Raw genomic sequence first — 10,301 nt, forward strand, 5'->3', positions numbered from 1 at the left:
AATTACCCCCCCCCCCAGACAAGATGAGTGCAAAAAGAAAGAGCTATTCTGATGAGTACAAGAAAGGAATCGTGGAGGACTCCTGTACAAAGAACCTGACGGCTTTCTGTAAAGAGAAGAAGTTAGATCTCCGAATGGTCAGAAAATGGCGAGCAGCATACATTAACCTCAGTCAACAGGCCGATGAGGGAAACGCTAAGAAGTGTAAGTGTGGATCAGGTCGGCAACCATTATATCCTGAGCTTAAAGACATCATCTGTGAGTGGATTGCTAACAGGAGAGCAAAGGCTTTGGTTGTGCGCAGGGCTGATATTCAAGCATTTGCCCTTGCAATAGCACCACAGTTAGAAATATCCACAGAAGAATTCAAAGCATCACAACATTGGCTGGATGGCTTCCTTCACTGATATGAACTGTCTCTAAGAAGATCGACAACACTGTTCAAGCTGGAAGATACTGAAGTTATTAAACGTGCACTTGCATTCAAGTCCTTTGTTGATGGCACTGACTTTTCTAAATACCAACTCTCAAACATGATTGCTATGGATGAAACTTCAGTGTTTATGGGCCAAGGATCTCAAACAACAATTGATCAGAGGGGTGCCTCATCAATTTACATTCCCTCCACTGGTTACAAGAGTGTACGTGTTACCTGTATTTTGGCACTTCATCTAGATGGAAAGAAAACCCCACCTCTAATCGTTAGGAAGGGCAAGAAAGATAAGATTGAATGTGTTTCAGGCATTTACATTCTTGAAACCGAAAAAGCCTGGTGCACACAAGCAGTTATAAGAAAGTGGGTCGATGTAATGCTGCCACTTGTTTTGCGAGGAGGAGAAAGAGGTCTGCTAGTCTGGGATTCAGCCAGTACTCACCGAGCTAAAGAAACGAAGAAATTCCTAGCATGGAGGAGAATAGATCAAATAATGACTCCTGCAGGAATGACTGCCTATCTCCAGACTCTTGATATTGCAATAAACAAGCCACTCAAGGACCATTTGCGCATGGAGCTCAATGACTACATTGAAAATAGAATGCAGAGAAATCATCATAGAAACATTGTGAAGTCTAGCCTGCAAGAGGCCGTGACTTGGGTGAAAAATTCATGGGATAAAATCACTGACAACTGTGTTGCCAATGCTCTACGAGCAGGCTACTTGGACAAGCAGTGCTCATTTAAGGAGAGCTCAATTGCTAGGCATGACAGACTGGGGCGAATGGTGCTACAGGAAATGGAGTCGCAAGAAATTCAGGCCAAAATTCGGGGGTTGGACACTTATGACAATGTCTCAGAAGAAGATGACATGACTGTATTTGAATAACTGTGAAAGCCAAGGTGCAGATATTCCAGACTTGAAATGTTTGTTGCACTGTTTATGTAGAATTCACACAGAACTGTCAACCCATTATTAGAACTGTTCTCCAGTAATAGAAAAGTACAAAATGAATGTCAATTTGTCTACATGAATAAATGTCAATTTTTGTACATGAAGAAATGTCGATTTGTGTTTGTTAATTAATGTAAATTTTTGTACATGAATAAATTAATAAAGGTAGATTGTGGTACGGTGTGGGTAAATAAGGCATCCCCTGATAGTAAGGCTTAATGCACATTTTGCTGGGATAAAGAATATAAGGCCTGGTCTTATTTCTGGGGAAATACGGTATATGTATATGTGTGTGTGTGTGTGTGTGTGTGTGTGTGTGTGTGTGTGTGTGTGTGTGTGTGTGTGTGTGTGTGTGTGTGTGTGTGTGTGTGTGTGTGTGTGTGTGTGTGTGTGTCTGTATATATATATATATATATATATATATATATATATATATATATATATATATATATATATACAGACACACACACACACACACACACACACACACACACACACATTTTTTATCTTGCCATGAAGTTCTACATAATCCAAACCTGCCAAAAGCAAAATAACTTATTATTAATTTTATCTTTTCTACCTCTAAATACCAACATGGGGGCAGAAATGCTACATCTTGCCCATAATGCACTATGAGGGCACAGTTGATGAGAATACAGTGCCCTAGTCTGTCTGGTCATATCACAGGCACATACTTAGAATGGATGTAATGAAAAATGCTGTCAAGTCAGGAAAACCTCAATAGAAATATCAGTGACTTTTTGTAGTGACTCTTCGATATTTGTTTCCAACATGTGTTATACCATCTGTGAGAAATTCTTATAAAAGGGTAAACAAATAACTTGAGATAACACAGCCTTTCTCAAAACTGATATTTTGTGTTTCCTGTCTTCTTCCCTGAGTATTTCCTGATATGCAAAGCTCAACTAATTATTGATGTTCCCTAAGTAATTATCAGGTTTATTCACTTTTGGACAAAAACAGTCTTTATGACCTTAGCCAGTGTGAAATACCAAAAATGAGCTGCAGGTACCTTGCTGTGTTTTTTCCTTGACAAAAGATTTCCATATGTGATAGGTAAAATTATAGATAATCAAGGTAAGCAAATTCTTTAAGCAGGTATTAGGAGATTTCATGCAGCCACATTATGGAGTGCACTGAGAAAAAATAACTGTGATGGAAATGCCACAGAGGGAGAGAAACTGCTAAGTAATTATTTTCTTAATATATAATAATATGGGAAACATTCTCTAGGGAAGGAAATAACACTCTTGGAAAAGGAAATGCTGCATTAATAGCAACCTTGAAGTTTGCTGGCATCGTGTCTAACTTCCTCCTTTAACTGCTGGGATCATGGATGACAGCATGCCCATGGAATGATGCATTTATTTGTTTACTGACTTATATCTCAGTTGACATCGCCAGTCTATAGAAATGGGAAGCACAATATAGTAGAGGACGATTATCTTCCATTTTTCTGTGGAAAATACTGCCAAATACCAAATCTGGACTGTTTGAATACTTAAAAATGACCATTTTTCATGAGATTTGGTATTTAACGCCAGAGTAATGATGCTAATGAAATCAAGGTAATGCCTGGAAATTTCTGTTTAAAATCATTGGTATAATTCCTGAATGTCATTTCATAAAAACAGCATTTAATTTTGTTTTGAGAACCAGAAATCAATGTCTCTGACTATAGTTCCTCAACACCCCTCCCATATATCTCTTTCACACTCATACTCACCTAGGGGAGAGCTGAAGACGGCTAAAATGATTGCCACTGTGTAACTCAGGGGTATTTTTGAGCCTGTCTTGTTAACTTAGTGTGACCATACCATATCTCGTGTATTTAACCACTGCTATGTGGTAGGCCTGGAGGAAGACATGTCTACCATGCATGTCTTTCTGGTATTAATTTCCACCCCATTACAGGACATACAACACCATACTGTCTTCCTTGCCTACTCCATGATAGGAAATAGGATCCTTTGATAAATATCTTGGCCTACATTGGCCAGTACCCAGTAAATGAAGTCTGGTATTGAATCTAGACAACAGACCTGAAAATGGTAACATACTATTGTGATTCAGTGTCCACAACCAGGCAGGCATCATGATTATTATCTTGTGTTTACCTAACAAAGGACTGCTTTGGGGGTTGCTGCAATCAGTCTTAAAAACTGGGGTACTGGATCTGTGACATACTGATTTTGTAGGATTAGACCTCTGTATCCGGAGCATGGGGAGGTGTATTGTTATTGCTTTTCACGTTTGTGAGTTATATATATTAGGCACCAGACTCGTTTAGCAGTGGAGTATGCCATGAATGCAATGCAATGCAATGCTATAAAGTTAATGAACTTTTGAAGAGGGCTATAAAATATTTCAACTACTACTACTACAGATGTAGAGTAATTAAACCAAATCCATACACAGCTGACAGGGAGATTAAGAGTGACAGGACTTCTCCCCTTTCCTGACAAGTAGAGTGAGAAAGCCTACTAACTCAGATCAAAGCTGCAGAGATATGGGAATTGTCTCAATAGTCAACGTTGGCATGTGTGGTAACATTCATGCCAAAAACACATTATTGCAAGTCCATATATAGTGAAAAAGTAAGACAACAGGACAAGGTCCAAGCTTGACTATCTAAATCTTTTCCTGAGAGAGGGGAGAACCACCCAGACATAAATAAATGAAGTAGTTTAGATGACAGAGGAAGCACTAACATGATGGTTAGTGCTGGTATAGGCTATGCAGTTCAGTTATCTAAAGTCAAAAGTAAGTTAGAGAAAATAGTTAAATGGTTTAATAAATTATGACTTTTTTATGTTCTTTCTATTGCCCAAGCAATGTTTTGGGCCATACAGACCTCAGATCACTCACAGTATGCACTTGTGATGGTAACCATTTGAAATGTTGGGACCCATTTTAGTGAGTCCTATAATGCTGATACTGAATGGTCGAAAAAACAGACTTACATATATTAAGTCCAAGATGGCCATTTCTCAGAATATTCCCTTTTCTCAAAGGTATGGTCATATCAGAGTTAATGTATATATGTTTGTGCTGTGTGGGGGGATATAGTGTTGTTTACCTACCCTGAAAAAAAGTTTAAAGCAGAATTGCAAAGTTCACTGTTTGCTTTTCAGTTTGTTAATTTTTTGTTTGTTTGTTTGTTTGCATTTTGGCATGTTGGCACTCTGCGTTATGAGTAGCGGAATTTCTATAGGGAGCCACCTGTAACACATGAACACATCCAAGTAACTATATGAATGCCTCTCCACTCAGAATACAACATAATATTGCTATCTTGTGTATGACCACCCACCTGTAACGTGAAGATATGGGGAACCAGTTTCATCAAATACTTGGGACCTTTGGTGTTGCAGAGTTGGCTGTCAATCATACTGCTGAGACAGCAGAATGTTGTTTTTTTTTCATTATTTCTTGTGAAGTACAGAGCAACAGTAATGCTGTTACTGCTTGTTTCTTCTGTATCCATAGTTGTACAAAATCTACTTCCATTCCCCCAAGACTTGCTCAATGCATATATTTTATGAGCAACAGACTAAAAACGTGAGGCAAAAATATGTAAATTTTCAAAAATCTGGACAGTTATGCGGTATGCTTACAATAACATAAAAAGATTGCATTATAAATCAGTCGGTAAATGTCAAAAGTATTTTTCAATATTTAATGGTTCAAAAGTAGTAGTAGTGTTGTAGCGCTTTGATCTTGAGAAGGTAGATGGGGATGGAGGCATGTGTTAGGGAAGTGAACATGAAAGTTAGAAAACAGGGTAAGATGTAACCAGACTAGTCATGAGCGATAATAAGAACGACAGATGAATGTGTAAACAGAACGTGTAGACACGATTATAATCAGCCACTTGGGACTGAGAGTTGACGTAATCTAGCATTTTGGAGATAAAGCATTAAGGCTTCTTTTATAGGTTCATTGGTAAGTACTAGGCTAGCTGCCAATTCAGGTAATTTTAAGCCTGGCTAATTTCCCTTTTTGTGCTTGAAATAATGTATCCCATTTGGTTAGAGATTGGCCTTACCCTTCCCATGATCAATAATTACATATTACCTCTAAGAAGAATAACTGGGATCATACCATAGATAATTTGAGGGGACCCATTCATGGGACAATAGCAGTCCTGCAGTAAATCTTCTGTTTCCCATCCACAGAGGTAAGTTGCACCTGAATATGGATAAGAATGAACTTTAAAACTGAAAAATATAAAATAATCCACCGGGCAAACGCTCCACTGTACGAATAAGATAAAAATATATATGTCTTGTGTTTTTAAGAATTAATTAGCCTCTGTTTTTTTTTTTCCTTGTCTCTGTAATAAAACAAAAAAATCTCTTGTTTTCCCGCCTTACTGAACTAGAGTAGTCCAGTTTCAGAGTTGCTGATCCCTGGGCTTTGTTTTTAGTTCCTGTTACTGATCCATTGCCTTATTAGGGAGGAGGGAAGTTTCTTTGCTTACCAGTGGGAGTGGGAAGCACTGAGCAGCCTTTCTGTCCGATTTGGTGAAGTTTCAGCCAGAAACTAGTAGTCCATTGGTCGTTTTGGGCCAATTCCTAGCTCCTTTCAGCTCCCTGCTATAAAACACGCCAAACACGCGTTTTTCCAGCTTGTACCAACTCAGCACAGATCCTCGTGGTGGCCTGCAGAGTGATCCAAGCAGCAGAGAGCTAAAAGAGTGACTTTCTACCAGATATAAGTATTTTTTGTGGCTTTCCCACTGTTATTTAAGCTAGCGACTGCATTTCGCCTGTTTTACTGCTACTTTAAGTGATTTCTGCATTTTACACTGTTTATTGCACTTTAAGTTACTAATTGTTGCAAATTGTTTCTGTAGGCTACACACTAAAGTGCGCTAGCCGATTTACAGCATTTATAGCATTTACTGTCTGTTTTTTCCTTGTCTCTGTAATAAAACAAAAAAATCTCTTGTTTTCCTGCCTTACTGAACTAGAGTAGTCCAGTTTCAGAGTTGCTGATCCCTGGGCTTTGTTTTTAGTTCCTGTTACTGATTCATTGCCTTTTTAGGGAGGAGGGAAGTTTCTTTGCTTACCAGTGGGAGTGGGAAGCACTGAGCGGCCTTTCTGTCCGATTTGGTGAAGTTTCAGCCAGAAACTAGTAGTCCATTGGTTGTTTTGGGCCAATTCCTAGCTCCTTTCAGCCCCTGCTATAAAACACGCTAAACACGCGTTTTCCAGCTTGTACCAACTCAGCACAGATCCTCGTGGTGGCCTGCAGAGTGATCCAAGCAGCAGAGAGCTAAAAGAGTGACTTTCTACCAGATATAAGTATTCTTTGTGGCTTATCCACTGTTATTTAAGCTAGCAACTGCATTTCGCCTGTTTTATTGCTACTTTAAGTGATTTCTGCATTTTACACTGTTTATTGCACTTTAAGTTACTAATTGTTGCAAATTGTTTCTGTAGGCTACACACTAAAGTGCGCTAGCCGATTTACAGCATTTACTGTCTTTTTCCTTGTCTCTGTAATAAAACAAAAAATCTCTTGTTTTCCGCCCTACTGAACTAGAGTAGTCCAGTTTCAGAGTTGCTGATCCCTGGGCTTTGTTTTTAGTTCCTGTTACTGATCCATTGCCTTATTAGGAAGGAGGGAAGTTTCTTTGCTTACCAGTGGGAGTGGGAAGCACTGAGCGGCCTTTTGTCTGATTTGGTGAAGTTTCAGCCAGAAACTAGTAGTCCATTGGTCGTTTGGGCCAATTCCTAGCTCCCTTCAGCCCCTGCTATAAAACACGCTAAACGCGTAAGCTGATTTAGCTGAGTTACCACTGTTGCACACAAGAGCAGCGGCGGTTAAACAAGGTTAAACTATTTGGGCCATCTAAATTCCACTCTTCCAATTTTCCCTTAAAACTACCTTCCTCGAGCTGTACTGCTGATCTAACCAGCATATCCTATAACTGAAAAGTTCATCTCTACTTGATTCCCAAGTAGACTATTCTCTATCTGTAAAGCCTAGCACTTACTCCTACAGTACTTGCACCTTGATAAAGCACTCTTATTATAGATAGTACCCCACCAGCCTAAAACCCACTTCCCCGGAGTCCTTTGAAAGTCTCTTTATCTACTACTTCTAGTATGTCGAGGGATCAGTTGCTAGTGTCCTCTCCAGCTCAACTGGTGAACCTGGGAATATTGAGGCAATGTTACAACTGCCTCATGTACACAGACAATCCTCTCCTTCTCCCACAAAACACAAATACATGCGAGAGATGCAACTATACGGCCAAACTGGAGGCTGAGCTCTCTCAACATAGGACTGGCAAGACCAGACAGGAGGAGAAGGTAACCACACACAATACATACCCAGTCACACATGGTACCATCACAACTTCAAATCATACACATACTCACACAAAGACATACTGGAGGCTCTGATCAAAAATTTACCAAAACAGCAGAGGCCACCAAAGCAGACACCCAAACAACTACCACCTCACGACCCAACACATGCAACACATAGACCACACAGTCAGAGTGTCAAACAGTCACAGCCCTTAAGGCCAAACAAAATGCCAGACACACTTGTCATTGGTGATTCCATAGTCAGACACACTGACGTCCCGCTCACCAGACTGAGTAAAGAGAAGGTCACAGTAAGCTGCCTGTCAGGCGCTAGAATCCGCCACATAACGCAAGCACTCAGGTCTCTCAACAGCAGGTACAAGTACGACTCAGTCATTGTCCACGCTGGTGTCAACGACCTGAGACGTACCTCCTTGGACTATATGAAAAGGGACATCGAGGAGCTCTCTGATTATGTAGCCCAGGCAGGTATGACCCTGACCTTGAGCAGTATCCTACCTTCACCTAGAATGATGCCACAATACAGTGATAAGATGATCAGCTTTAATAATTGGCTTAAATTCTGGTGTCATTCAAAGGGGATCCAATGTCTGTCTGCCTGGGATGACATGCTGGACAAGCCACGCTGCTTCGCAAGGGACGGCTTGCACCTGTCACCCCTGGGCTTCCGGATATTGGCAAAGGCTCTTGCCACCCCCATAGTGCCTTTTTTAGGCAAGGCTCAAATTCTAAACCTACCACCCTAGAACACCAAAAAGGAAAAAAACTAAGGGTAATGCTGCTCAATGCCAGAAGTCTCAATCTCAAGATGCACGCACTCGAGGCCCTTCTCAATATGGAGAACATCGATGTCTGTGCTGTGACAGAAACCTGGTTCAAGGCTCCTGAGAGCACCCCAGCACTAACAGGTTTCACCTCATATCATGCGTTCCGGCCCCAAAATCCGGACAACACCAAGAAAGGAGGGGGGGTGTCCATATTCATAAAGGACACCCACACCTCAAGGTTGGTGGCAACGCATGATGCATCGGAGACCATCCAGGTGCAGTTGACCATAGGCAAGACTGCTCTGCAATTTGTAGCATGTTACAGGCCACCCTCTCAAACTCAGGAACCTCACATGGCCTTCCTGAAAACATTGGAGGGGATAAATGTATCTCCAAACACCATCATACTAGGTGACTTTAACTACCCTAATATAGACTGGGAACACTACTCAAGCCCGAACACTCTAACCCAAAGATTCCTGGAGTTCATAAACTCAAATGCCATGGAACAACTAGTCACCATCCCCACAAGAGGAGAAAACATACTTGATCTCATCATCACGAACATGGGATCAAAATGTTCAACACCGGAAGTATACCCCTCACTGGTGAGATCAGATCATAAACTAATCTCGCTGGAGGTCCTCATCCCGCCCCACCTGAAACAAAAAGACCACAGTGAAAAACTTCTCAAAAGCCGATTTCACACTTCTAAAAACTAGTGTGGTCTCCTTTAAGGCCCCTGAGCCAGTGGTAAACATTACTCAAACCGCTGAATCACTTACAAATGCCTTCTACCAGCACCTACAGGACTGCATGGATCAGGCAATCCCAAACAAAACTAAGACTCTCTGTACCAAAGGCAAGCGTCCAGTCTGGTGGACCCCAGCCATAAACAAGCTCTACAACAAAAGGAGGAAGCTACTACAAGATAGAGCAAAATCCTTGAAAGGTAAGACACCTTTGATCATTATAAGTAAAAACTAAGAGCTCTCATAAAATCATCCAAGGCAAATTTTGAGAGAAAAATCGCCAAGGACTCTAAAGAGAATCATAAGGCCTTCTTTAGCTATGTTAGAAACCTAGGAGGAAACTCCCAGATATGCTCAGAATTAGTTCAAAATGATGTGAAAATTACTGAACCTACACACATTGCCAACATACTGGCTGACAGGTTCAGTGCAAACTTCTCCCTCCCCCAAAAGGAGAGATATCTATTCCAGAGGATTGTAGCCCCCAAACATCTCCAACGCCCAGGTGAGAACTGCCCTCACTAAGGCAAAAACACAGCATCCATGGGACCAGATGGTGTCCCCGGCTGTGTGCTTCATGAACTCAATGAGGAATTAAACCCACAGTTAGGACAGCTGTTTAATCTTAGCCTCACCTCAGGATACGTACCCAAGGAGTGGCGCACGGCGACTGTGGTCCCACTTCATAAGGGCGGTGCCTCCACAGACCCTGGAAATTACCGCCCCATTAGCTTGACAAGCCTTATCTGCAAAGCCATGGAGAGGATCATAATGGAACTCATAAATAAAGACATAGGGAACTTGCAGACTTTGGATCCAACTCAGTTTGGCTTTGTCAAAGGCAGATCCTGCCTCTTAAACTTGGTTGACTTTTTCGAGACAGTCACCAAGGCCATTGATGAGGGAAAGGCAGTCCATACAGCCTACCTCGACCTGGCAAAGGCCTTCACACAATACCCCACTCAGGTATCATCGAAAAACTCATCAGCTTGAATGTAAACCCATACATCACAAGATGGGTTGCAAACT

This window comes from Protopterus annectens, chromosome 16.part0 (assembly GCF_019279795.1).
Source record: "Protopterus annectens isolate FY-2018-M chromosome 16.part0, PAN1.0, whole genome shotgun sequence".
Classification (NCBI taxonomy): Eukaryota; Metazoa; Chordata; order Ceratodontiformes; family Protopteridae; genus Protopterus; species Protopterus annectens.